This window comes from Aquarana catesbeiana, linkage group LG03 (assembly GCF_042186555.1).
Source record: "Aquarana catesbeiana isolate 2022-GZ linkage group LG03, ASM4218655v1, whole genome shotgun sequence".
NCBI classification, from domain to species: Eukaryota; Metazoa; Chordata; class Amphibia; order Anura; family Ranidae; genus Aquarana; species Aquarana catesbeiana.
Window position 1 is genome coordinate 534,402,036 of NC_133326.1, and position 22,654 is coordinate 534,424,689.

At 43.2% G+C, this 22,654-nt stretch overlaps 1 protein-coding gene across 26 annotated transcripts in view; it reads right to left on the reverse strand.

Annotated features, from left to right (window-relative positions):
* The window catches only part of EPS8 (EGFR pathway substrate 8, signaling adaptor), a 131,230-nt gene that overhangs the window by 69,250 nt on the left and 39,326 nt on the right, over positions 1-22,654 (reverse strand). For 2 of the 26 annotated variants that reach the window (XM_073621340.1, XM_073621326.1), the window contains exon 1: positions 17,740-17,881. The exons of 15 other annotated variants lie outside the window; for them this stretch is intronic. The gene's annotated coding sequence lies outside the window, so the exon portion shown is untranslated. 9 more of the 26 variants (XM_073621337.1, XM_073621323.1, XM_073621335.1 and 6 more) reach the window with 8 other exon arrangements.

The window sequence follows — 22,654 nt, forward strand, 5'->3', positions numbered from 1 at the left end:
GTCATGGAAAAAAAAAAAAAAAAAAAAAAAAAAAAATCGCAGATAGCCGCCATTACTAGTAAAAATAAATAAATAAATAAATACATTTTTAAAAATGCCATAAATCTATCCCGTATTTTGTAGACGCTATAACTTTTGCGCAAACCAATCAATATACGCTTATTGATTTTTTTACCAAACATATGTAGAAGAATACGTATCGGACTAAACTGAGGAAAAAATTTGTTTTTTTTTTTTAAAAATTGGGATATTTATTATAGCAAAAAGTATAAAATATTGTGTTTTTTTCAAAATTGTCGCTCTTCTTTTGTTTATAGCGCAAAAAATAAAAACTGCAGAGGTAATCAAATACCACCAAAAGCTCTATTTGTGGGGAAAAAAGGATGTCAATTTTGTTTGGGTACAGCGTCGCACGACCGCGCAATTGTTTAACGTGCGACAGCGCTGAAACTAAAAATTGGTCTGGGAAGGAAGGGGGTGAAAATGCCCTGTATTGAACCGGTTAAACACATTATTTTGCACTAGTTTTTTTCAGTGAATATGTTCTGAACTGAACTATTTATCTACAGTAGCGCCACTAATTTTTCTTCTTTATGTCTATTGTGTTAATCATTTAGATATTTAGTAGAATCATATATTGTTTGAAAAGAATGATACCAAGATGATACCTAAACCAGCAGGCATCATTCTGGTATAACCACTCAAAGTCCAGCAACATACCAGTACGTTGCTGCTCTTTGTTGGGCATATATTGTATTTTTTTTTTCTTTTTCATGCAGCCTGTGGGCTGAATGAAAAAAAAGAGATTGATTGGTGGGTATGCCCACCATTAGAATACCTCCCTTCATCCACCCACTTCCAATGATGGGCATGCATGCACCATTTATATATCCCGAAGCATGGGGGCATCCGCCCCAAAAGTTAGGAGCAAATCGCTCCTCCGCCCCTGCTGCCCCCATGCTTCGGCATACATCACCTCCGACAGCGCTGGAGTCATGGCTTTATGTATCGTGGGAGCAAACGCTGTTGGAGTCAAGGTAAAAAAATCCGCGCTGCAGCTGAATGGCGTACCTGAAAACAAAAAAATGGTTAACAATAAAACACAGTAAACAGTAAAGTATAAAAAAATTGCATACCTGAAAAGCAAACATGATAAAACATAACAATAAAACATTGCAGAATAGAATACAGTAAAAAAGAGCAGCACAATAGAGAGAGAATAGAGAGAGAGAGAGAGAGAGAGAAAACAATAAAACGACAACTATTTTTGTTTTTTTTATATTTTTTTGTGGGTTTTTTTTTTTTTTACACTTTTTTTTGTAACTGTAACTTTTATAACTGTAACCGGTTCCAGATTCGGGTCTCTCAAAATGCGATGGCATCTTGGGAGAGCCTGTGAAAGTGTGTCTAGTCTGTGCAATGCTGTACCCTACGCTAATACTCAACTAGTGAATGGTAGCATTCAAAACATTCACCAATGCAAAGACCAGGATTGTCAGGACAGGAGGGACAATAATAGCGGGTGTCATGCCTGTATATCCGTGCTTGCTGCAGACACGACATCTTTTTGGGGGGGGGTTCGTTGGGTAGGGGTATTCGGGAGGACATAAAGAAAATGCCTCTCATGTAGCCGACTGCATTTGGTTGGGGATGTGAATGGGGGAAGTACGGGTGCTGCAGAAGTGGTGAGTTCCCAATTAGGATTGGCGAATGCAGCAGGAAGGGCATTATGGGCATGACGGGCCTGTGTTTGTCTTCTTCTTGGTGGCAGCGGGACAGTACTTGTGCTTGCCACCTCACCAGCTTGAACTGCACTTATGGGACTCGCCACGTCACCAAGTGTTACTGCAGTGCTGGTTTGACCACGACCGGGGTGTACTAGGCCGCTGGTGCTTGCCAGTTCACCAAAACGCTACCAAAAAAACTGTTAGGGATTGCAGGGATCAGGCCTGACTCTGCGAACGCTGCAGTTATGCGTTTAGTGTTTTGTAAGTGACAGTGATCGATCGATACTGCACTTGGGTGGGCTGGGCTGGGCGGAGGGGCAAAACGCAGGTGCTAGCAGGTATCTGGGCTGATCCCGCTAACACTGCATTTTTGGGAACCCTAAACTGCTGGGGACGCTAGTATAGATCTGATCGGATCAGATATTGATCCGTTCAGATACTATACCACTAAGGGAGGTGTACGGTGCGTGCGTGGGTGTTAGCGCTACTGCCACTAACCTGACGCTGCTTGGGGCTGGTGCTTGCCAGTTCACCAAAACGCTACCAAAAAAACTGTTAGCGATCGCAGGGATCAGGCCTGACTCTGCGATCGCTGCAGTGATGTGTTTAGTAAGTGACAGTGATCGATCGATACTGCACTTGGGTGGGCTGGGCAGAGGGGCAAAATGCAGGTGCTAACAGGTATCTGGGCTGATCCCACTAACACTGCGTTTTTGGGAACCTAAACTGCTGGGGACGCTAGTATAGATCTGATCGGATCAGATATTGATCTGTTCAGATACTATACCACTAAGGGAGGTGTATACTGCGTGCGTGGGTGTTAGCGGTACTGGCACTAACCTGACGCTGCCCGGGGTGACGCAGACCCTATCTGACCCTAAAACCTAACATATATCACCGCCGGGCGATCAGGGGGTTAAACCTTTATTAGGTAATAAACGGCGGGTGCCCTGACACTATAAAAAATAAACTAACCAGCGTCACCCGTAACAGTGATACGGTGATCACTGGTGAAAGGGTTAACTAGGGGGCAATCAAGGGGTTAAAACCTTTACTAGGTAGTATATGGTGGTCCCTGACGCTATAAAAAGCTGACGGCGAACCTAAATACTTATCTCCCCAACTAGCGTCATCAGTGACACTAATACAGCGATCAGAAAAACGATCACTTAGTGACACTGGTGACAGGGGGTGATCAAGGGATTAAAACTTTATTAGGTGGGTATCCTAGACCTAAAGGGGGCTAACACTAACTGCCCTACCACTTATAACTGTCACAAACTGACACCAATGAAGTAATCAGCAAAAAAAAAACTGCTATTGGTGTCACTGTGACAGGGGGGTGATCGGGGGGGTGAAATGTGTGCCTAGTTTGTTTTACTGTAAGTGTAGTGTTGTGCACTTACTCAGATGTCTTCTCTCCTCAGTGCCGGAACGGAAAATACCGACTCGAGGAGAGATGACATCACTTCCTCTGCCATTGTTTACATTACAGCAGCAGAAGAAGATTTTCATTCGTTGGGAGCGATCGCGAGGAGGTTGCCACGAATGAGTGGTCTCCCCCTCAGCCTGGATCGCTCCCCTAACGAAGCCGACTACCTCGGGCACCGGGGGGGAGGGCGATGCGCCCCCCGCCCACGGCAGGCAGATCACGTACCAGGTACGTGATTTTGCCTGCCCGTGCCATTCTGCTGCATTATATCTGCGTTAGGTGATCGGAAAGTGGTTAAAGAGAAGAGTGTTCAGGAATCTCCTAAAGGCAAACAGAGTAGAATAAAAAAATAGAAAGAAATCCTGCGAGCCACCACTGTCTAGATGCTTAAAGTGGTTTAAATAACCCAAAAAGACTAATGGTATTAAGCCTGTCACATGTATCGTGAAAGATAAATAAATTATCTAAAAGCTGCTAGCGTTGAACATGTCACATATATCGTGCAAAGATAAATACATTAATTGAATACGCTGCGTATTGTAGTGTATACTAAAACTAAGTAAATTTAATCAAATTAATATAATAAATGGATATGATATACACACAAAACCCATTTAAAGTGCCTCGTGTATAACTGTGTTTAAAACCATAAACATAAATAACCTATAGAAAAAAAAAGTGCTCCTGTGCAATATATAGTGTCCAAATAGGTTGTGAATGACCGTGCTGAATATAAACAGCACTGCAGGGGATATGTGATTCAAATCATAAGACAAAGTGCTCATGTGCATAAAAATCTAGTAAGAGAAGATAACCATACAGGTTGGGATAGGGAGTGCTAGAGAATGAAAGAGGTTCTGAAGAAGTCCTGTAAGTGTGCAAAGATGGAAGTTACTAGGAAGCTAGAGGGCAGGAGGTCTTGGAAGGTCAAAGAGGACAGTTGGCATTCAGCTCCCTGCTGGGGTGCAGTCATTTTCAACAAGAGTTTGCCAGAGGAAAGATCATAACACGTAGGTCATCGGTCAATGTCAATTATGGGCAAGCAAAAGGGTTTGCAAGACTTTGACAAGGGCACATTTTAATGTCTAGAAGACTGGGTCAGAGCAGCTCCAAAACTGCAGCTCTTGTTGGATGTTCCTGGTTTGCAGTGGTCAGGACCTACCAAATGTGGTCCAAGGAAGGAAGAAACAGCAAACTGGCGACAGGGTCATGGGTGGCCAAGGCTCAATGATGAACACGAGGAGTGAAGGCTGGCCTGTGTAGTCTGATAGAGGAGCTACTGTAGCTCAAATTGCTGATGAAAGAGTTCCCATAGAAAGGTGAAACACACAGTGCATTGTAGTTTGGGGCTGTTTAGCCACAGACCAGTCAGGGTGCCCGTGCTGACCTGTGCCCACAGCCAAAAGTGCCTACAATGGGCATGTGAGCATCAGAACTGGCCCACGGAGCAATGGAAGAGGGTGGCCTGGCCTGAGGAGTTTAGGAATGGTTTGAGTTGCTGACTAGGCCACCAAATTCTCCAGATCTCAATCCAATCGAACATCTTTGAGATGTGCTAGAAAAACAAGTCCAATCCATGGAGGGCCCCATTTTGCAACTTACAGGGCTTAAAAGATTTGCTACTGATGAATTGATGCCAGATACCACGGCATGCCATCAGAGGTCTAGTGGAGTTTGCGCCTTGATGGGTTATCATAATGTTATGGCATTATAGGGACATTGTTATATTGCAGTCTTTTCTGCGATAAATAGCCTGCCTGCTTGTTTTTTTTGTAAAATGCCTTAATGTGCCACTTTAAAGGGGACTTTCAGATTCCAGCTCCTTCCACAGGCCCTCTTGTCCACTGGGACAGGGATGTGGGGGAAGAGGTTCTTCTCTTCAACACAGGGACATAGTACTTTGCTGCCCTGCCAAGGTACCACCCCTATATTAAAGGAAAGTGGCCTGGTATGGTTCAGAAGGGGGGTGTATACCCATTGCCCCCTTCCTGTCCAGCCTGGTTGCCATGAATTTGGGGGGAATTTTTCTTTCTAAATGTCCCTTCCCTCAATTAATTGTGTATTTTTAATGTTGCTCTTTAAGGCTGTTTGCACACATGGCATCTAACTCCTGTGCCTCCAAACCTGGCATTTTATTGTGCCAAGGAGGCACAGGTGCAGCATGCGGCCTTGCTGCCTGCAGCCTATCAAAGTCTACAGCAGGCTGAAATATGATGTGACTGGCCAATGCAAAACACTGTACCGAGTGGTACTCATGCTTAGTGCTGTGTATGTTTAGGAACAGAAATCTTCGAACACACAGAACCCTAAGGCTGGGTTCACACTATTGCAAATTGGATGTGGGTTCCCCGTAGGGTTTTGCATTTTAAAAATTCCATTCATTCATAGCAGTAATTATACAGTGATGTATGTATTTTGCAGTGGATTCAGAGGTCAGTAGCAGAAGCTCCTAGCTATTTTCCTATTACTTTTTGCATAGAGATCACCTATGATAATTCTGATGTGCCTCCAGCTAATTGAGATATCTTGTCCTCCAGAAGGAGCTGTCATGCCATCTGCACTTTCACTTAAATTAATGGACTTCTACTTCAGTGATTTTGAGCTCTCTGACATGGAATTCAGCGGTTCAACGGAGTTGACTAAAGGACAGAAAGTGTGGATGCAAATGGGTTTGTTAATGCGGTAATAAACCCAAAACAAAAAGTTATTTTGTTGCAGCTCATTAGATGTGGTGGATGCGTTAGGTTTTTTTTTTTTTTGGGCTTTTCCTCCTGTTTTTACCTGGTGATCTGGCAAGTAAAGCATTTCATGTACTGTGTTCCCTGTATATAGCCAATAAAGAGTGACAAGAGGAGTGTACCGTTTGGCCGTTTTTTTTTTTTTTAACTATGATCTGGCTAATAACACCTGCTGTATTATACAGACACCACATTGGATAAAAGGAGCACAGGGGGCACCTTTGGACAGCAGCATTGTCAGTCAGGGGTGAGGGGAGCGTTAGATGTACTAGCAGATTTAAAAACACCAAACAAATTGAAGCTGAACTCCAGCTCACACTTCATAAGCAATTACAGCAAACCGTTTTTTTTGAATTTTTGGGATAAATACATTTTTGGGGATTTGCATAAATAAATAAAAGCTGATCATTGTATGCATTCCTGTCAGTGTTAGGGCACTTTTACACAACTGCCGGAGTCCGCCTGCTCAAAGGGGGATCTCTCCGCTGAACCCTGCTGAGCAGGTGGATGACTGGTCTGTGTCCGCTCCACTTATGCAGAATGGACACTTTTTTCTATGGGCGGTTGTATATAAACGGACCGCTTGTCTGTTTACATCTGTCTGTCATCCGTTCCAATAGATGGATGGGGAACAGTCTGTTTTTAGCGGACATGATCAGATAACACCCGCCACTTAAAGCGGAAGTAAACCCATCCATAAAACAGTTACCTTTCCGGCACGTGCCGGAAATGTAACACTCCCATTGGTTGTGCTACCTTTCCGGCACGTGCCGGAAATGTAACACTCCCATTGGTTGTGCTCTCAACCAAACTGTCAAACCATCCAATGGGAGGTGTCATAACGGATCACATGTGCAGCATCATGGCAGTTCTAGACTAAACAGAGGCCAAGATGGCGGCTTCCTTGGCTGAAAACGATAGGAGGGTTTACTTCCACTTTAAGGCAATGGAGGGTCCGATCAGGTCCACCTAAAAAACTGACAGGCGGACCCAATCGGTCCCCCCATGTGAAAGGGGCCTTAAATGGTTTGTCTCATCCCTGTAACTGATACATTGGCAAGGAGAGCTTGTTCTTTTGAAAATCAACAGACTTACTGTCCAGATCACCAGATGAAAAGAAGGAAAACCTAAAAAAGAAAACAAACGCAGCCATCGCATCTAAGAATTGGTAAACTGCAATATAATGAATGTTTGCTTTTGGGTTTCATTTTGAGTCTAATCACTAGTGATGTACCACATGGCTCTGTACTAGGTCCCGTTCTGTCAAATTTGGTTGTTAGTGTTGTAACTGAAAGTTTGCTGGGCACAAAGATGTGCAATAGGGTTGATTTTTCTAGAGGTTTGTAACATAGAAATTATTTGAAGATTAATGACAGCAATTGACACTGCAATTTAAGGTTTCTAAAGGCAAAAGAATGGAAAAAATAACTTTTAGCAAGAGCACAGTGTTGGCCAGAACTACAAAAAAAAAAAAAAAAAAAATGTAGTGTTCATTTCAGAGGATAGCAAAATAATAAAAAAAAAGTTGACCAGGCAGCAGGGAAAGCATCATTGTGGGGAAGATACTGAACGCTCTAATGTGGCATTAAGAAGATTTCAGAGTTCATGTGAAGGTGTTTCAGATCTAGTAGCTGCCAAGTCAGCTGTTGGATGAGCACTAATCATTTAAAGCTTCTTAAGCACTTCCATAAGGGGCCTATTCTGGCACTTCTCTCCTACATGTAAAAATTACTCAGAGCCCCAAACAGTATATATGTTTTTTAAGCAGACACCCTAGGGAATAAAATGGTGGTTGTTGCAACTTTTTATGTCACACGGTATTTGCACAACAATTTTTCAAGTGCGTTTTTTTTTTTTTTTTTTAAAACAAAACAGTTTCATGAATTAAAAAAATAACAAAAAAACAGTAAAGTTAGCCCATTTTTTTTGTATAAATGTGAAAGATGATGTTAGGCTAAGTAAAAAGATACCCAACATGTCACGCTTTAAAATTGCACACACTTGTGTAGGGCTGCAACTAACGATTATTTTCATAATCGATTAGTTGGCCGATTATTGTGTCGATTAATCGATTAATAACCTTAAAAAAAAGTGTACAATTTAATTAATATGTAAAGTTTTAAAAAAAAGGCAATTTATTCTCAAATATCACTATGCAGTGGTAAATATAAATAACCAACTATATGGTTAGGGAGCAAAATATCAAATCCACTCTGAGAATAACAGACAGAAGAGATATATACTGTATAAACTATTAGAGGAGATATACTGTATAAACTATTAGAGGAGATATATACTGTATATACTATTAGAGGAGATATACTGTATATACTATTAGAGCAGATATACTGTATATACTATTAGAGCAGATATACTGTATATACTATTAGAGCAGATATACTGTATATACTATTAGAGAAGATATATACTATTAGAGGAGATATATACTGTATATACTATTAGAGAAGATATATACTGTATATACTATTAGAGGAGATATATACTGTATATACTATTAGAGGAGATATACTGTATATACTATTAGAGCAGATATACTGTATATACTATTAGAGAAGATATATACTGTATATACTATTAGAGGGTGAATCTGGTAATTATCATCAGATTCAGAGATCAAATTTTTTTATTAAAAAACAAACCATGTCTTCCTTCAAAAAAAAAATGTAATTTTAAGAACGTTCATTCGATTTTCTAATCGTTAGTGGGGTCAAATCGACGTTCGTTTTCAACAACAGTGACGGAAAAATTTAGAAATAGAAAACTTCTTGGTCAAAGGAATTTTCAGACAGTGGATGTGGTTTTCGTTCAGAAATTACATTCATTTTAAAAACAGAATGTTAAAAACAAGTGAAAATTTCAAACAACATTCTTTCATTCAGCGAATGTACAAAGATTTTTCGTCTGAATATTCTTGTCTGAAAATTGATCCGTGTGGCCAGCATAAGGCTCGGTACACACCTATGCAGTTTGCTTTTACGTTTAGTAACATAATGGGATTAAAAAAACTAGCCCTTTATAGTACAAAAAAAGCAGATAATCACTACTGTAAGGGGTTCATTTTTTTTTACTGTAGAACTGTGAAAGTAATATTTACAGTAGCAATTTGCTCTTTTTGTACTATAAAGGGCTCATTTTAGTTTTTTTTAACCCCATTATGTTACTGGCCGATTAATCGATTATGAAAATAGTAATCGATTAATTTCATAATCGATTAGTTGTCGATTAATCGATTAGTTGTTTCAGCCCTACACTTGTGGAATGGCACCAAACTTTGGTACTTAAAAATCTCCATACGCGACTCTTAATTTTTTTACAGGTTACCAGTTTAGAGTTACATAGAAGGTTCAGTGCTAGAATTGTTGCTCTTGCTAACGCACGCGGCAATACCTCACATGTGTGATTTGAAAGCAGTTTACATATGCGGGCGCGACTTACGTGTGCGTCTGCTTCTGGGAATGGGGGCGCTTTAATTATTTTTTATTGCACTTATATTTTTTTATTTTTACACTTTCTCTTTACATTTAATTTTTGATCACTTTTATTCCTATTACAAGGAATGTAAACATCTCTTGTAATAGGAATGGTACGTGAGAGGTCCTTTTTATGGAGAGATCTGGAGTCTACAAGACCCCAAATCTCTCTTCCAGGCTGGAAAGGTTAAGATAAAAAAAATAAAAATAAACAAACAATCTCTTTCTGTCCAGCCGAGTTCTCGGCTTTGTTTACTTCTGCTGGCCAGACATGACGTCATAACGTCACTCCCGGGCCTCCGAAGGTCATAGAGGTGACTGGGGACCATCTGGTCACTGGAAATCTCTATGATCAACGTCCGGCAGTGGCGGATTCTTTCTCTGGCTTGCCAATCGCACAGGCGAGCCAAGAGAAGCTAAGTGGAGAGTGATGGATGAAGGGCGCGTGATCAAGCTCACATCAAAACATATAAAATTTATTTCAGAGGAAATAAAGAGCAAATAAAAACAGTTGAATAATACCAATACTACGTATCATGCAAACAGGTGACAAAATGTAAAAGACATCAAAAATTAAAAATGGGTTAGAAATATCAAGAGCCCATGTTAAGGCAGGTATTTAGAGTTGGCTAACGCGTTTCGAGGATGACCTCTTCATCAGAGCCTGTTTGAGAACCAGGGTGCAGTCTCTATATGCCAGTAGGCCAAAGTATGTACATCAACATGATGGTTAGTTGGACAAAGCGGCCTGAAATGGAAGATGCGATTTTCTGTGTTCCATACCAGTCCACCTTCAAGCGTTCTATGTGATAGTAGATGGTGTGTGGGTTCTCCTTTAAGTATGTAGAGAGATGGTTATGGGGTGGTGTGAACCTGTCACTGGCTGGGTGGAGGGGAGATCTTTTGACTTGTAAAACTGGCATATAGAGACTGCACCCTGGTTCTCAAACAGGCTCTGATGAAGAGGTCATCCTCGAAACGCGTTAGCCAACTCTAAATACCTGCCTTAACATGGGCTCTTGATATTTCTAACCCATTTTTAATTTTTGATGTCTTTTACATTTTGTCACCTGTTTGCATGATACGTAGTATTGGTATTATTCAACTGTTTTTATTTGCTCTTTATTTCCTCTGAAATAAATTTTATATGTTTTGATGTGAGCTTGATCACGCGCCCTTCATCCATCACTCTCCACTTAGCCTTACCTGACCACCCCGGGGTCATTCTCTGGGCAGCGGGACAAGCAATACCATCTCCTCTAGCTTCGCTACAGTTTACAATACTACTCTTCTCAAAACCAAATCAGACCCTCACAAGCGCAGGAGTAATTTTTTCCTTGTCCACAATCTGAGCCAAGAGAAGCACCAGAGGGCGGTGGGAGTGGGGTGTCCCCTCCTGCCGCCTGTAAGAACGATCAAACGGTTGAACTGCTGATATGATTGTTCTTAACGTGCACAGAATCTCTGGCTGTAAAAGATGATATCTGAATGATGCCTGAAGCTGCAGGCATCATTCAGCTATCCCCACTCATATGACGTCCTTGGGCTGGAAGTGGTTAGAGTACTGTGCAGTCGCCAATCAATCATTCACCCAGCTACAATATCCTATTCATATAGGAGACCACACATCAACTGGAAATGTTGAGATTAATATAAGAGACTCACCAACGTAACCTTTTTTACATAAAAATAAGAAAACCTACAACCACCAACCAGGAAATATCTAAATTAATATACAAAAATCTAAATCAGAACCAACCTGGCAACATTTAGATCAAGGGTCTCCAAACATTTCTATCTGAAGGGCCACATTGTATTTTTTACAAATACTTGCGGGACACATAAAATCAGTTTTATATACGAATGAATGAAGTTTAACAAAATAAATAAGTTTTAATTATCATATGATTCAGAACAGAGAGAGAACTTCAGTAAAACAAAACAATTCCAAGTAAACTTGAGCCCATCAGAACCTTACATGACTGCCGCATCAGATTCCCCCCTTACTTTAGGGTCACTATCAGAGTCCCTTGCTTACAACAGAGTCTACCCTTACACACTTACAACATGGCTGGGAGCCATCCTCCTTTAAATTCTGTGCCAAGCGCGCCTCACCGGTCCAAGTAACCAACAACGGTAAAATCACAGCCTGTCTGGGGAATCAGTGATGGAGACTGGGGACGACGACGACTATGAAAGCTGGGGAGAAACAGAGAGCACAGCCTGACCTGAAGACCTGTTTGCAACTTGTGTGAGAGGCAACCGACCCAAGGTGGGTACATTAAATCATGCAGAGGGCCACATTTGGCCCCCAGGCCATAGTTTGGATATCCCTGATCTAGATAAAAGAAAGAGACCCACACATCTAGAAATATGTAGATTTATACTTAACCCCCACCCCTTCCCAGATATACAATAAGACCCACCACCCATTTAGATTAACACACCAACCTGGAGATATGCAAAAGGACCGAGTCAACCCACTTGGAAATATCTAAAGGATGAGATTCACCCACCATATATGTAGGAAAATACAGGACACATGCTTGTCAATGTGGCAATATTTTCCACAGTATAGGTTTTACATGCTACTAGAAAAGGTTTCAAAATAATTATAAAAACAGTAACAATGCACAAAAAAGGGGAATAAATGCCCTGAGTGGACCCTTCACATGCATAGAGAAGGGGACCAGGGCATGTGGCCATTCTTGTCATAGGAATGGGTGGGCAGAGGAGATGGGAAGACATTGGGAATATAAAACAAGAAAATATAACAATGAATTCATGTCTGAGAGTCAATGAGGATTCTCAGAGTGTGGAGATCATTGGCGGGAGAACATGTTCAAACTTGTTCTCCGCCGATTATCTCTGTTTCATAAACCGTTTATGAGCTGAGATCAGTTTCATAAACGGACACCTATGTTACTTATACAAATTTTTTTCACCATTTCCATTTTCGCATATTCTCCTGAAACCTTTCACCATAAAGGCCAAAGTGAGTGTAAGGAGCAGTGTAGCTCATTTTGGGGGAAGAACATCAATGCACTAGTGTTGCTTCACATGCACACGGTCCACTTTTCCCAATGATGACAACGCTTGGGTAATATGCTTGTTTGGTGCCCCTCAAGGCAGACACAAAGACCCAACACTGCAGCACCTTCTACCCCTTAGGTAGCACTAGACCAGTCTTTCTACCATGGAGAAACGCTTGAGTTTTTAGGTCTCAGGGAACCCCCACTAAAATAGTTCGACATATATCTCATGGTACATTAGCTTGATCAGCATGGTGTAGAGACTTTTGATAAACTATGTGGTTAAGTTTATAACCATGAAAAAAAAAAATAAATCAGCAAAAAAAACAAGTCATTGAAAACTGTAGTGCCCCCTACATTGGGGGTCAATGTAGAAGTTACTCCTTATATTGATGTCAGTGTAGGCAGGAGATCAATCTGCCATAGCTCTTTTCTCAATGAACCCCTAGCATCCCCTAGAACACCAGGGTTCCTTGGATCCATGATTGGGAAAGGCTGCACTAAAGAGTGGAAACAAAAAAGACAAAGACAAAATGGAAGGCGCACACACCTAGAGCTAGGCTCTGAGGAAGGGGGTGCGCCCCCAAAACGCGTCAACTGCACCCCGTGATACGATTTAGCACATGTCTCTACACTGTGTGATTTTATGGCTCATTAAGAGTTGCTTTTTGTGAATACCCACTTTTTATGGATTTTATCATTCATTAAATGTCATTGGTAATGCACTAAGTGTGTGCGCCTTCCATTTTGTCTTTACTGTAGTTTCCATCGGATTACCCCATCTGAGGAAGGCAGCATCCACCCAGTCTTGGGATATTGATGTCCCTGTTGCCCTTCACTTTAGAAGACCCCGTAGCAGTGGAAGTGACTGTCTTTTCGTGCACTAAAGAGTGGTTGGACTACAGGTTTATCGATCTGTAGCTGCACTTCTAAACAGTTGCACAATCTATGAAGAAAGATGTGGGAAGTACAATGCAGACACCAATCGCAACAGCTTATCCTAGAGAAAACAAAAACAATTGGACAAGGTTTTCTAAACTGCTATTCGGCTATTCCTCTGAGTAGTCTTGGTAAGCGATGTCTACTTCTGCTATAGTGAATAGTGACATGGTCCACTGGCCATAGGACATGTACTCTATTGGCACCTTTACTCCCAATAACCATTAAACTAACAGACGTTTCACCTCCACACAGCACCCACAAATCACACTCTAGAATGTATATGAAAAGATCATTACACTCCAAACACAAAAATACATATAAAATATTTACCAAGAACAAGCAGAAAGCCTTACATCTCCGCATCGTGTATTAATAGGAATTTCTGGATATGAAAGACTGACTGTATATCACAGTGATTTTTGTGCATAATGCACACTGCCATCCCACACACTGCACAGACTTGGTTGTCCTGGATACAAGAAGAGATGGCAAAGTCTACCCTCTTCATACTGGCACTGCTGGTAAAGACAATGCTCACGGGGCTCAGTTACATATTCAATATTATTCTAGGATATGTCAGAGAATGACCTCCACTAATAACATACAATGCGGTACATTGAACATGAGACAAGGCTACTTACAACATGTTATTCCGAGATATGTCAGAGAAATGACTCCCACACTGCATATACAATATGGTATACTGAACAGGAGACCTAACAACATACAACATAGTACTCCTCTCTTCTGGGATATGTAAAATAATCATCCCCACACACTACTGCACACGGTTAATCCGTTGTAATACAAATCAGAACAATAGAGAATTGTTCCATTGCTGCTGCCATTATTTACTTTGTAAATGGCCCCCGGGAAAGAGCAGAACATTCTCTACAATGTGGACAGAGTCTCACCCTATTCAGACCCAAAACAGTTCTCCAGACGCCATTGTGTGTAGACTTAAATGTGTATGTACAGCACAGAAGAACTGGAACCTGCAGATTTCTGAGCAACACACTGCTCCCCATAATACACACACACACACACACACTGATCACCATAATATACACACTGCTCCCCATAATACACACACACACACACACACACACACACACACACTGATCACCATAATATACACACTGCTCCCCATAATACACACACACACACACACACACACACACACACACACACACACACACACACACTGCTCACCATAATATACACACTGCTCCCCATAATACACACACACTGCTCACCTCTGTAAGACACACTGCACCCCATAACATACACACTGCTCCCCATAATACACACACACTGCTCCCCATAGTATACACACTGCTCCCCATAATACACACACACTGCTCACCTCTGTAAGACACACTGCTCCCCATAACACACACACTGCTCACCTCTGTAAGACACACTGCTCCCCATAATATACACACACTGCTCCCCATAATATACACACTGCTCCCCATAATACACACACACTGCTCACCTCTGTAAGACACACTGCACCCCATAACATACACACTGCTCCCCATAATATACACACACACACTGCTCACCTCTGTAAGACACACTGCTCCCCATAATATGCACACTGCTCCCCATAATACACACACACTGCTCACCTCTGTAAGACACACTGCTCCTCATAATACACACTGCTCCCCATAATATACACACACTGCTCACCTCTGTAAGACACACTGCTCCCCATAACCCACACACTGCTCACCTCTGTAAGACACACTGCTCCCCATAATATACATACTGCTCCCCATAATACACACACACACACACACACTGCTCACCTCTGTAAGACACACTGCTCCCCATAATACACACACTGCTCACCTCTGTAACACACACACTGCTCCCCATAATATACACACTGCTCACCTCTAACACACACTGCTCCCCATAATACACACACTGCTCACCTCTGTAACACACACTGCTCCCCATAATATACACACTGCACCCCATAATATACACACACTGCTCACCATAATATACACACACTGCATCCCTATGTAACACACACTGCTCCCCATAATATACATAGATACTGCTCCCCATAATATACACAGACACCTCGTCCCTCTGCAACATGCACTGCTCCCCATAGTACACACAGACACTACATTCCTCTGAAGCACACACTGCTCCCCATAATACACATACTGCCCCCAATAACACTACTGCCTCTCCCTTAACACAAACACACCCTGCCCCCAACCCATGACAAAACACACAACCCCCCCCCCCCCAACATACCATACACACTACTACCCCTCTATTTACATTATATATATATATATATATATATATATATATATATATATATAATATATATATACACACACACACACACTCTGCAGCCTCACTAATGATACACACCACCTCCCCCCACCCCCCAAGCACATACACGTTACGTCCCAATCACACCAGAATATAGGCTACACAACTACACCCAAATGCCACCCACTCGACATGTTAAACCCTCTCCCTACGTTACCCACGAAGCTGCATCCCCCCCCCCCCCACCATACAAATCTCACACACCGCTGCCTCCCCTATATAACACACCCACACCTCTTGCCCCTCCACCCGATACAACATTCCTACCTTCACCGCTGCCCCACAACACACAAACACTGCTGTCCCTCTCATACAACACACCCACACCACATCCCCCCCCCCCCCCCCATACAACACACTGCTGCCCCCACCCGCCCCGCCATGCCATGCAACAAGCCCACACAACAGCTTTGCCCATACCATACACCCACACAACTGCCCCTCTGACATAAAAACACATCCACTTGCACCTCTTCCCCCCCCCCCCCCCCCGATAACACACCCACATTGCTACCCCACAATATAAAAAACACACGCACACTGCTACTCCTCCCATATTACACAGCCACACTATAATATAAAACACACACACACTGCTAGCACCCCCCCCCCCCCAGATCACACCCACACTGCTACCCCACAATATAAAAAACATACACACACACTCACAAAACACTGCTGCCCCCCCCCCCCCAATACAAAACACCTGTTTAGCAACCGCCCCCCCCCCCCCATCAAACTCACACTGCAGTAAAACACATCCATACCACTGCCCCCCCCCCCCCTACATAAACCACTGCCTCCCCTCTTCCCCGTCACACACTGCTCTGACCCCCCACCCCATATAACACACTCACATCACTGCTCCCCCATAAACAAACACTGCTGCCCCACACTCCATTTAAAACACCCCCACACTGCTGCCTCCCTACCCCCAATACAACACACCGCTTCCTCCCCGCCCCCAATACAACACACCTCCACACCGCTGCCCTCACCTCCAATACAACACCCCCCCACACCGCTGCCCCCACCCCAATACAACACACCCCCACACCGCTGCCCCCACCCCAATACAACACACCCCCACACCGCTGCCCCCACCCCAATACAGCACACCCCCACACCGCTGCCCCCACCCCAATACAACACACCCCCACACCGCTGCCCTCACCCCCAATACAACACACCCCCACACCGCTGCCCTCACCCCCAATACAACACACCCCCACACCGCTGCCCTCACCCCCAATACAACACACCCCCACACCTCCACACTGCTGCCCCCACCCCCAATACAACACACCCCCACACCGCTGCCCTCACCCCAATACAACACACCCCCAATACAACACACCCCCCACACAGCTGCCCCCACCCCCAATACAACACCCCCCCACACCGCTGCCCCCACCCCCAATACAACACACCCCCACACCGCTACCTCCACTTCCAATACAACACACCTCCACACTGCTGCCCCCACCCCCAATACAACACACCCCCACACTGCTGCCCACACCGCTTCCCCCACCCCAATACAACACACCCCCACACCGTTGCCCCCACCCCAATACAACACACCTGCACCACTGCCCCTGATCCTCTCCCCCACCCCCAAATCACAGACATTTTGTGTTTACATCCTGATCCCTCATACATTCCACTGTAGAATGGTACAACAAGCCCTCCTCACCCTATGAAGACAATCATTGGAGCCATCACATCCATCTGTGTCACCCCCAATAACCATGAGCCCAGAATAACAGCTGATGGTGTAACATAAAGAAGGATACTGTACAGAGGAGCAGCTCTGCAGATTATCAGCTCCACGGTGCAGCAGGTCTCCGATATCAGCGTTACACAAGAGCCGTCCTGTACAGTGTGACACAAGGGAGCATTCACAGCAGATCAGGCTTATTTGCAAATCATACAAATCTCTCCTCCGCTTTCCATATCACACGCTGTAACTGCCATCTGGGTCTCACAGCCCTCCATATCACACTGTACCTGCCATCCGGGTCTCACAGCCCTCCAACATTAAAAGACAACTTGTGTTCAGCAGCTGAACAGCACCCATTGTGCATCCGACTGACAGCTTAGTCACTATGGAAACCTTCCCAAACAAAGAGTGATGCTAATTCCCACCACCCGCAGCATGTGTGATTACAAAAATATCCCTTATTCCAGGTCCTACAAAAGAATTTATAACGTCTGCACACCGCTACACCTTCTATACATCCATTCAGGACTGGGTATACAGTACTATAAAAAACAATTGTCACCTTGGAAGTTTTAATGTCTAATTGTAACAATAAAAATACTAGACATGTTATACTTACCTGCTCTGTGTAATGGTTTTGCACAGAGCAGCCCCAATCCTCCTCTTTTCAGGTCCATTTGCTGGTGTTCCTGGCCCTTCCCCTCCACACTGAAAAGTGTGGCGTACATTTGTATTTAGCCCCCTTTACTGTGATAAAATTGGAACCAATTACCTTCAGAAATCACCCAATTAGTAAATGGTGTCCACCTGTGTGTAATTTAATCTCAGTATAAGTACAGCTGTTCTGTGAAGCCCTCAGAGGTTTATTAGAGAACCTTAGTGAACAAACAGCATCATGAAGGTCAAAAGGAACACACCAGGCAGGTCAGGGATAAAGTTGTGGAGAAGTTTAAAGCAGGGTTTGGTTATAAAAAAAATATCCCAAGTTTTGCACATCTAACGGAGCACTGTTCAATCCATCATCCGAAAATGGAAAGAGTATGGCACAATTGCAAACCTACCAAGACATGGCCACCCCCCTATACTAAACAGGCTGAGCAAGGAGAGCGTTAATCAGAGAAGCAGCCAAGAGGCCCATGGTAACTCTGGAGGAGCTGCAGAGATCTACAATTTAGGTGGGAGAATCTATCCACAGAATAACCTTTAGTCATGCACTCCACAAATCTGGCCTTTATGGAAGAGTGGCAAGAAGAAAGCCATTGATAAAAGGGAAAGCCATAAGAAGTCCCCTTTGCAGTTTGCCAGAAGCCTTGTGGGGGACACAGCAAAATGTGTGGAAGGTGCTCTGGTCAGATGAGAATAAAATTGAACTTTTTGGCCTAAGTGTGGCAGAAAACTAACACTGCACATCACCCTGAACACACCATCTTCACCGTGAAACATGGTGGTGGCAGCATCATGTTGTGGGGATGCTTTTCTTCAGCAGGGACAGGGAAACTGGTCAGAGTTGATGAGAAGATGGATAGAACCAAATACAGGGCAATCTTAAGCCGTGTACACACGAGCGGAATGTCCGACAGAAAAAGTCAGACGGAAGCTTTTTATCGTCTATTCCGATCGTGTGTATGCCTCATCGGACTTTCTTTTTCGAAAATTCTGACGGACCTAGAAATAGAACATGTTCTAAATATTTCCAATGAAACCAATTCCTATCGGGAAAACCGCTCGTCTGTATGCTGTTCTAAAGGACCAAAAACGACGCTTGCTCTGAAGCAAGTACGAGACGGAAGCTATTGGCTACTGGCTATTGAACTTCCTTTTTCTAGGTCAGTCATAAGTGTTGTATGTCACCGCGTTCTGGACGGTCGGACTTTGGTTTGACCGTGTGTAGGCAGGACCGCTTGAATGGAAGTCCGTCGGACTTCCATCGGAGAAACCTTCGGAGTTTATTCTGACAGCAAAACCGGTCGTGTGTACAGTGCATTAGAAGAAAACCTGTTAGAGTCTGCAAAAGACTTGAGACTGGGGCAGAGGTTCACCTTCCAGCAGGACAACAACCCTTAATATACAGCCAGAGCTACAATGGAATGGTTTAGATCAAAGCATATTCATGTGTTAGAATGGCCCAGACAAAGTCCAGACTTAAATCCAATTAAGAGTATGTGGCAAGACTTGAAAATTGCTGTTCACAGACGCTCTCCATTTATTCTGACATAGCTTGAGCTATTTTGCAAAGAAGAATGGGCAAAAATGTCACTCTCTAGATGTGCAAAGGTAGAGACATCCCCAAAAGGACTTGCAGCTGTAATTGCAGCGAAAGGTGGTTCTACAAAGTATTGACTCGGGGGGGCTGAATACAAACGCACGCCACAATTTTCAGATATTTATTTGTAAAAAAAATTTTGAAAACCATTTATCATTTTCCTTCCACTTCACAATTACGTGCCACTTTGTGTTGGTCTATCCAATAAAATACATTTACGTTTTTGGTTGTAATATGACAAATTTTGGACAATTTCAAGGGGTATGAATACTTTTTCAATGCACTGTATCCACCAAGCCATTCATGCAGTGCCGTATAGCTACATGTAAAAGCTCTAAGTCAGTGGTCCTCAACCTGTCTTCAGGACACATTAACAGGCCAGATTTTAAGTATTACCTTGGGGAGATGTAAACTAGAATACTGCAATCACTGAGCAGCAAATGATATCACCTGTGATGCATTTCAGTTATCTTGCAAACCTGGCCTGTTAGTGGGTCCTGAGAACAGGAGTTGAGAACCACTGCTCTAAGTGGTGGTGAACTTTAAAGTGGAGCTCCACCCAAAAGGGGAAGCTTCGCTTATCTGCCTCCCCCCCCCCCTTCCGGTGCCACATTTGGAACCTTGTGGGGGGGGGGGGGGTAACTGGTTTTGACAGGTACCAGCTCCCACTACCTGCCGAGTTTGCCGCAACTAACTCAGCTGGAAGTTCGGCCCTCGCCGCAGCCAGCCTGTTGAGAAAGCGCAGCGCGATTCGTGCATGCGCAGTAGAAAACCGGTTGTGAAGCCGCAAGGCTTCACTGCCGGTTTCCCTTTACACGATGGCAGCGCCAGCACCCGGGAGCCAATTCAAGAATCAGCTTGGGTGAGGACACCGCGGGATTGCTGGACAAGTAAGTGTCCCAATAGTAAAAGTCAGCTGCTACAATATTTGCCTCTTCACATGCTGAGGGCATCTGGCCTGGTATAGTTTGAGGGGGGGGGGGGGTCTCTGCATACTCGATAAAAGGTCTGGTAAGAATTTGGGGGAGATCCCAATTTAAAAAAAAAAAATCAATACATTTTTTTGGCATGGGGTCTCTTAAAAATCCATACCTACTAGGGGCCCTATATAAATTTTAGGGGGATCCTATACTTTTTTTTCTTGGTGTGGCCATCCTCTTAAAATCCATGCCAGACCCGGAGGGCCTGATATAGATTGGGGAGGACCCCTACACATTTTATTTTAAATTACAGCTCATTTGTTTACATTCTGTGGACATTCTTCTGCCGGCTGGTGCCAGCTACTTAAAGCAGTAATCCAAAAGCAAACATTTATTATATTGCAGTTTATCAATTCTTAGACGTGATGGCTGTTTACTTTTTTAGGCTTTCTTCTATTACCTGGTGATCCAGCTCAAGCTCAGAATGTATCAGTTTACATAAATGAGACAAACCACTTTGTTAGTAAACCGCTGGATGCTTTTTTTTTTTTTTTTGTACCCTGCAAGGTATATGTATAATGTACTATGCATCGCATACTAGCAGATTATGTTAAACTTACTTTAAAACGAACCCTCCAGCACGAGAGGTCAGAGCTGCAGGCACTCCCAACTTCACCAGTCTTCCTTCCGGTTCGCAGACTACGGCTGTGTGACTGGCCAGAGCCGTGATGAAGTCACTCCTGCGCATTTTGTTCCTTCAGTGCGCATGCATCAGTCATGTCACTGGCTGCATGTACAGTAAATATCTCCTAAACAGTGTATGTTTAGAAGATATTTACACTACCTATAGATAAGCCTCATTATAGGCTTACCTATAGGTAAAAGTTAGAGATGGAAATTTACTCCTGCTTTAACACTGGCAGGAGAGATTAAAAATATCAGCTTTTATTTATTCATGCAAAACCCTTATCCCAAAAGGAAAAAAAAAAAAAAAAAACTGTTTGTTCTAATGCCATGTACACACAGACTTTTCAACATCAAACGTCCGACGGACTTTCGACAGACTTGCGAACGACCGGACTTGTGCACACAAAAGTCCTAAAGTCCGGTCGTTTGAACGCGATGACGTACGACCGGACTAGAATAAGGAAGTTCATAGCCAGTAGCCAATAGCTGCGCTTGCGTCCTTTTTTTGTCCGTCGGACTAGCATACAGATGAACGGATTTTTCAACCAGACTCGAGTCTGTCAGAAAGATTTGAAACATGTTCTAAATATAAAGTCCGCCTGATTTGACAGAAAAAGTCCGCTGGAGGTCCGATGAAGCCCACACACGATCGGATTGTGCGTCGGATTCGTTCCGTCGGACCAGTCCGGTCGAAAAGTCCGCCCATGTGTACATGGCATAACGGATTATATAGTGCGAGCTGGAGTTTGTCTTCAATTTGTTAGTGTATCAAAATCTGCTAATACATTTGCTACTGTCTGCTGTGCCTATTGTTTTTTTTTCCTCCAGAGTTGAATCTTACTAATACAGGAAATGAGTTACTGGCCAGATCATCAAGTGAAAACAGAAAGGAAAAAAGCCAAAAGAAAAGAAAAGAAAATGTATGCAGCCACCACATCTGATGATTAATAAGATGCAATATAATACATTTGGATTTTGAGTTTAAATACCCCTTTAACAACCAATGGCTTATTCCTGCTGCTGACAGCAGTGATGAGTCACTGGTTGTTAGTATGCCAGCAGGTGCCAACTCCTTACCAACCAATGATTCATCCCTCGTGGCTTACAGCAGAAATAAGTCCACGGCAGATGCAAAAACGGATGTACATAATTTACATCAGTTTACCTCCGTTCAGGTCCATTTAAACAGAACAGGACTGAGACTTGTTCCATAAAAAAAAAAAAAAAAAAAAAATATGGACTGCTATTGAAAGGATCTCACATTTACATATAAAACATTAACCACTTGCCGACCGCCTAACTGAAAATATACGTCATGACTTTAAATACATG